This window comes from Mus caroli, chromosome 11, assembly GCF_900094665.2.
Source record: "Mus caroli chromosome 11, CAROLI_EIJ_v1.1, whole genome shotgun sequence".
NCBI lineage: Eukaryota > Metazoa > Chordata > Mammalia > Rodentia > Muridae > Mus > Mus caroli.
This window is the reverse complement of record NC_034580.1, coordinates 110,455,561-110,462,989: the sequence shown is the minus strand read 5'-3', so window position 1 is coordinate 110,462,989 and position 7,429 is coordinate 110,455,561.

Sequence of the window (7,429 nt, the reverse complement as noted above, 5' to 3'; positions counted from 1 at the left end):
GGAATGGGTGGGTAGGGAAGTGGGGGGCGCTATGGGGGACTTTTGGGATAGCATTGGAAATGTAATTGAGGAAAATATGTAATAAAAATATTAAAAATAAAAAAAAAAAAGAAGCTGGGACTCAGCATTCCAGGAGGTGGGATCAATAGAAGAGGAACCTTTTAAGCGTCACACAGACCAATTTTGTACTTCCTACTTAAACCTTTAATGTGCCCGTCAAGAGTCCTGTCAGGAATACATAAGCTCTTCTAAATTCTGAACAGGGACTCTTTATCGGAACTGTGTCCTAGGATGATGGAAGAAGAGGGGGGGTCTATGAAATGGAAAGATGAGATTTGCAAAGCCAAGAAGCTGTGTCTATCTGTGACAGGAAGGACAAGGCAAAGGGGGTGACCTTTAACCCCAGGAACTGGGGGAGCCAGTGGAAACTATAGTTGTGAGAGGTGTATACAGTATACCAGTATACTGGGGGTGCTAGGGCCTCAGAGGAGATGCTGCTGCCGCTGCTTGCACTTGCTTGCTGCAGAGGCTTAACTGCTGTTTCCCTCTCAGGGGCAGGTACCATGGAGGAACCTGATGGCCAGCCAGATCAGCCTCCCTGTAATCCAGAGAAAGGCGGGTGTATCAGCCCATTTTCATTACAGTAATGAAATACCAGAGGCTGGCTAACTTTTATAAAAAAAGAGGTTTGTTTAATTCTGGTTTTGGAGATCCAAGGGCATCCACTGAGTTCTGGTGAGGGTCCACTCGGCTGCGTCCCATGATGGAATGCATGTGTAACCATGGCATCTTGAGACAGTGAACTAAGTCATATGATGCCTTGTGAGCACACACGCTCAGCGGCCTAAGGGACTGTCCCTCCAGGCCTCACCCCTGACAGGTTTTACATCACTATCAGCACACGGAAGACTGTGGCTCACAAACTTTCTGGTGACCTATTTAAATGAGATCCTAGCAGGGAGATGAAGCATGGCTTGCAGGGCTTAGAGGCTATAGATTAGCACTTTGGGGATGGCTTCCCTGTCCATGGGCCTGGCTGCTTGGCCAGGGCCTGGGAAGTGGCTATCAATCATTCTCTTCCACAAGAGCCCAGGGTGTGAACTCTGTCTTCAAAAGGATATTTCATTTTTAGCCTTCTAGACATTTCCTTAGTCTCCACCTTACTAAGTCACCCCTTTTCCCAACCCCCAATCTCTTTCATAACATTGAAGACAAACTCTTTAAAAAATGTCAAAATCAGTTGGATGTAGTAGTATACACCTTTAATCCCAGCACTTGGGAGGCAGAGCAGGCAGATCTCTGTGAGTTCAAGGCCAGCCTGGTCTCCACAGTGAGATTCAGGACAGCCAGGGCTACATAGTGAGACCCTGTCTTAAAACAAACAAACAAACAAAAATGTTAAAATTATATGTTTGTCTACCTATCGTCAATCAATCTTTCTATGTATCTATGTATATATGTATGTTTGTATGTATGTATATATGCATGCATGCATCTATCTATCTATCTATCTATCTATCTATCTATCTATCGTGTGTGTTCATGTGGAGCTCAGAGAACAACTTTCGGATGTCAGTTTTCTGTTTCTACCACATGGGTCTTAGGGATGGACCTCAGGTCACCAAGCTTCGTGGCAAGCCCCCGTTACCCACTGAGCCATCGGATGGCCCCCTCCACTCTCTACCCAGTGCCACAATTTCCTGAATATAAACCATATGGCTTCACTCCTGTGATAGGAGTGAATTGCCTCACATTCAAACTCCTGTCCACCCAGGAGCTTTTCTGCGTGTTTTCTTACTTTGAGGCAGGGGATCTCACTTTGTTGCTCAGGCTGGTTTTGAACTCCTTGACTCAGGCAACGTTTCTTCCTCAGTGTCTCCTGAGTGGGACCATGGGTATGACCTGCCATCCCCCTTGCCCATCCCCCCACCCCACCCCCACCCCCCACCCCGTCTTCCAGCTACTCACTGGCCTAGAGCCTGGTGCCCTGGCACCTCTTTCTTACCCCTAGGCCCTTGTGCAAGCTGGGTAATGGCTCCATCCCTGGTCGATCTGCATTCTGAGTCACAGCTCTCGAGACCTGCAGTGGTTCCATCATTGTTCCATTTGCCACCTGTCTCAGATGACTGTAACCCCTGTGAAGACAGGTTTTTCCCGCTGTTCTCTGAAAGACAGCTCAACAAAGAGATGCCACTCAACAAAGACTGGTGCTCAGGAGGCTGGAGGGATGGATCAGTGGTTAAGAGCCCCAGTTGCTCTTCCAGAGGGCACGAGTTCCATCCCCAGCACCCACATATGGCAGCTCACGGGGGTCTGTAAACCCAGTCCCAGGGGATCCACCGGCTCCTTCTGGTCTCTGTAGACATTACATGTGAATGGCGCCCATCCATACTTGCAGGCAAAACACCCATACACTTAAAATAAAAATAATTAAATCTTTAAAAGAAACGAGTGCTGAATGAAAACTTAAATGTGTGTGTGNGGGGGGGGGGGTGGTAGGTGCTGGAGAGATGGCTTGGCTGCTTTGAGCGTTTTAACCACAATCCTGAAGTAAGGACTGGAGTTCCGATCCCAGCACTCACAGAACAAGAGTTTCCCCGCAGATGCTTGTTAACTCCAGCTTGAATCCAGTGGGCAGACACTGGAGGATTGCTGGGGCTTGCTGGATTCCAGTCTAGCGGAGTAAAACGTGAGCTCCAGTTCTAAGAGAGAGACGCTACTTCAAAGGAACAGGCGGAGAGAAGAAGACACGAGCTGCTGACCTCTGCGCATGTGCGCAGGGGCACGACCGCCCCGCCCCCGCCCCCGCCCCAGCCCTCAACCTCAACCCCTAAAGTGGAATTCGTGCGTGCGAGGAGCTTGCCATGTGGTTCAGTTTCTTTTCTCAGCCCAGAAAAGAAAAGTGGGAATTTCTGTGGACAGCAGTGGCCCTGTCTTCGTATGGGAAGATCTGGAAGAGGCTTTTCTGGGTGTTGGCGACACAGGCCCCTTGTTGCGGCACACAAACTGGCTTGAGGTGGGGGGAGTGGCAAGGCGCTAAATAAAGCCCAAGTCCCATTGTCTCTGGCTCTCTGATTACCAGGTACTTAGCCTGCAGTTGCTCAGCCGGCAGTGATGAGCTGTAATTGCAGGCAGTTCCCAGGGCTATTTTTTTCCCCTGGCAGATAAAGTGATACCTGTAATTTCCCCAAAGATGCACTCCAGGCCAGCACCCTACTGCCACCGTAGCTGAGCAGCTTTTGTTCCTATGAAAAGGAACTTTTTTTCTCTTCTCAGAGAGCAGTTGGCTGGCTGAGGGAGATGGGAATCATTTCCTGACTTAGATCTTGCCTTGTCGGAGGTTCTGGACCTCAGTTTACCCTCCTGGAAAGTGGTCGTTTCGAGAAGTGCGGTGGGGGAAACAGAATCTTTCTGGAATTGTGGTCTGAGGCAGGACTGGGAGATCAGGAGCCTGGGAATCAGTCAGCTCCAGCCACACGTCTGGGTGGAAGGCTCTCTCCCCTCCGTGGGCAGCTGGTTCTTTCTGCAGCCCAGGGCATGAATAAAAAGAGAAGTCCACTGTGTCCTCAGCGCCTGGAGATGAGTCTTTTCTTTCCTTTTTTTTTTTTTTTTTTTTTTTTAAGATTTATTTATTTATTTTAGGTATATGAGTACACTGTAGCTATACTGATGGTTGTGAGCCATCATGTGGTTGCTGGGAATGTGAATTCAGGACCTCTGCTCTTTCCAGTCGACTCCGCTCACTCTGGCCTAAAGATTTATTTATTATTATATCTAAGTACACTGTAGCTGTCTTCAGACATACCAGAAGAGGGCGCCAGATCTCATTATAGATGGTTGTGAGCCACCATGTGGTTGCTGGGATTTGAACTCAGAACCTTTGGAAGAGCAGTCAGTGCTCTTAACCACTGAGCCATCTCTCCAACCCCCTTGAAGATGAGTCTTAATCTCAAAGCCTGTCCATCTCCAGGAACTTCCTGCTGTCCCTGTTTGCTAGAGTTCTTGCTTAGGATGGAGAAATCATTCTCAGGGGCTTAGGTTATGGCAAAGTGGCATCATTGGGGGTGTATACAGAGAACTGAAGAAGGGAGGAAGGAAGGAAGGAAGGAAGGAAGGAAGGAAGGAAGGAAGGAAGGAAGGAAGGGAGGTTTTAGTTAGGGTTTTCCTGCTGTGAACAGACACCATGACCATGGCAACATTTTTATTTTTTTTAAGACTTATTTATACATGTGTATGAGTACGCTGTCACTGTCTTCAGACACACATCAGAAGAGGACATCAGACCCCCTTACAGACGGCTGTGAGCCACCATGAGGTTGCTGGGAATTGAACTCAGGACCTCTGGAAGAGATGTCCCTGCTCTTAACCGCTGAGCCATCTCTCCAGCTCCCAAGGCAACTTTTATAAGGACAACATATATTTGAGGCTGGCTCACAGGTTCAGAGGTTCAGTCCATTACCATCAAAGCGGGAGCATGGCAGCATCCAGGCAGGCATGGTTCAGGGGATGCTGAACATCTACATCTTCATCTGAAGGCTGCTAGCAGAATACTGGCTTTCAGGCAGCTAGGATAAGGGTCTTAAAGCCCATACCCACAGTGGCACACCTACTCAAACAGGGCTACACCTATTCCAACAGGGCCACACCTTCTAATAGTGCCACTCCCTAGGCTGAACATATACAAACCATCACATTCCACTCCCCAGCACCCATAGGCTTGTTTAAACATATGAGTCTACAGGGGCCATACCTACACATAGCATAATGCAAATTACATTTAGTCCAACTTCAAAAGTTCTAATAGTCTGTAGCAGTCTCAACAATGTTAAAAGTTCAAAGTCTCTTCTAAGATTCATCCAATCACTTAACTATAATCCTGAAAGCAAGACAGGAAACCATCAAGACAAACTCTGCATCTCCATGCCTGATGTCTAAGTGGCCTACAGATCTCCAACACCTTTTTTTGGTTGGCTGACTGCAACAAACGTCTTTCTCCTGGGCTGGTTCCACTCCCTGTTAGCAGATTTCCTCAGCAGGCATCCCACAGCTCTGGCATCTAAAACATGTTGGGTTCTTCAAGGCAACTTCAATGTTACAGCTTCTTGTTTCAATGTCTGGGATCCACACATGATCTTCTGGGCTCCTCTAAAGGGCTGTTGTCACTTCTCCAGTTCTGCCCTCTGTAGCACTCTAAGCTCAGGTTGATCCACTCCACTGCCACTGCTGTACTTGGTGATCATCCCATGGTACTAGAATCTCCGATACACTGGGGTCTTCCACTACAACTAGGCGTCACCAATAGCCTCTCATAGACTCTCTTCATGGTGCCAAGCCTCAGCTCCTTTGCACAACCCCCTGAGTCCTGGGCCATCAACTGCAACTGAGGCTGCACCTTTACCAATAGTCTTCTGTGACCTTTCACAGTGCCAAGCCTCAGCTGCTCTTCATGACTCCTTTATGTCTTCAAAACCAGTACCACCTGGGTGACTCTTACACATTACCAAATACAGCTGCAGCATGAGGTACAACCTTGGCTGTCTCTGGAACACAGTTTCTTTGTGCTCTTAGAAAACACTTTCAGAAGATTTTCCAAGCAGGTTTGTAGCCTAACCTGTCCCCAGAGCAGGGACAGCTGGTGCCAGCACTGGCCTCAGAAAGTCCTGTAGGCTGAGGTGAATGGGGTTGAAGCATCCTGGCTGCCTCCCTCCCTCCAACCTTCCTTGCCGTGGATTCTCTGACCCAGGTTGTCTCTGAAGATGGACACATCCCAATGTTCTCTTGCTCAGGACCCGAGCCACCCACCAGCCACCGGTGGGTTTCCTGGGTTTGTCACATGGGCAAACAGAGCACAAAAGGGCTCTCTCCTGAAATGCCATTCCCACTTCAAACCTACATCTGAAAAGAGAAGACATCTTCATTCCACCTGGCAAAGAAAGATGAGTTTTGCCTCAGAGAGCTGCAGAAAGATGCACCTACCTAATAGGCTGGCTGGTACCTGAGTCACAGCCAGACCAAGATTCTCTCTGGGTTTCTCCACTATTTCCTCTGTTTTTCCTCTTGCTTTGGGCAAGTCACGCACGTTTGTGGCTGCCCCAGGGGTCTTGAAGAAGCCAGCAGGAGCCTGGCAGGCGCTTGTTCATTTCCGAGACTGTGAAGTTGGGAAGTGCAGGGGTGAGGTGTCCCTGGGGTGATGAGTGAGTCCTCCCACTCCTTACCCTGCCAGGGTACAATCCTGGGTGTGCTTTGTTCTAATCCGAGACGGTCCTGGAGGAGAGGAGTCCTTGTTGCTCACAGCAGTGGCCTTGACAGCACACTGTGTGGACTTCCTTCCAGACTCATATCTCTCTCCTGTTCTTTGATTCCACTTTCTGGGGTCACCTGCCCAGCTCCAGATCAAGATCCATATGTGACAAAAGGCTTCAACATGTGTTCTCTTCTCAGCTTTTGCCTTAGGGAGTTCCCAGTCTAAGAGACATATATTTCATAGGTTCCCCCCAAAACATAAGATGATTCAAGGTTTTGATGTCCCGGTCCTAATTAGGATACTCCCAGGGGGTAATGGGGGGGCAGGCTGAAAAGATAGGTGATTTGACTTATCATGTCTCTGTTGCATGTAAGGAGGTAGAGAGGGGGCATTGACAGCCTGAGACTCAGAGGCATCAGAGAGCGGCCCACAACCTGGCCACTATGAACTTGGATGAGGTAGTGCCATAGAGCAGTGGTTCGCAGCCTTCCTAACTCTGTGAGCCTTTAATACAGTTCCTCATGTTGTGGTGACCTCCCCAGACACAAAATTATTTCCCTTGCTATTTCATAATTGTAATTTTGCTACAGTTACTAATCGTAATGTGAATATTTTTTGGAGATAGAGGTTTGCCAAAGGGGTCGTGACCTATACAAGTTGAGAACCACCGCTATAGAGCAAGGTCGCAGCCCGGCCTGGAAGAACAGGGCTGAAGCCCTGTGCGTGTGGCTCATTCACTGGAGTATCATGTCGCTTTCCTAGCTCCAGACCCCATGGCTGTCCTTGATCTCCCCCTCTTCTGGCTACCCCTTGCCTGGTATGACTTTAGTCCCAGCCCACTTCTTTGCTTGGTGAATTACTTTGTAGCTAACAAAGAAACAAATCTGGGTGACTTAAAACTGCAGAAATGGATGCTCTCACTGTTCAGGACACCGAAGTCTGGGTTAGTAGGGAGGGCAGGGCTATGCCTACCATGCCGCCACCTTTGTCAACTGGTCTTTCCAACAACCACTGGCCTTAACTTATAGGTGTATAACTTCCATCTCTGCTTTCCTTATTACACACTGTCTCCTTCTCCCTGGATTTATGTCTGTGTCCAGATTACACCCTTATATAAGGACACTGATCACATCCCGTTAGATACCTAGCGGCCTCATTGTAACTTCGCTCCGTCTGCGAAAGACC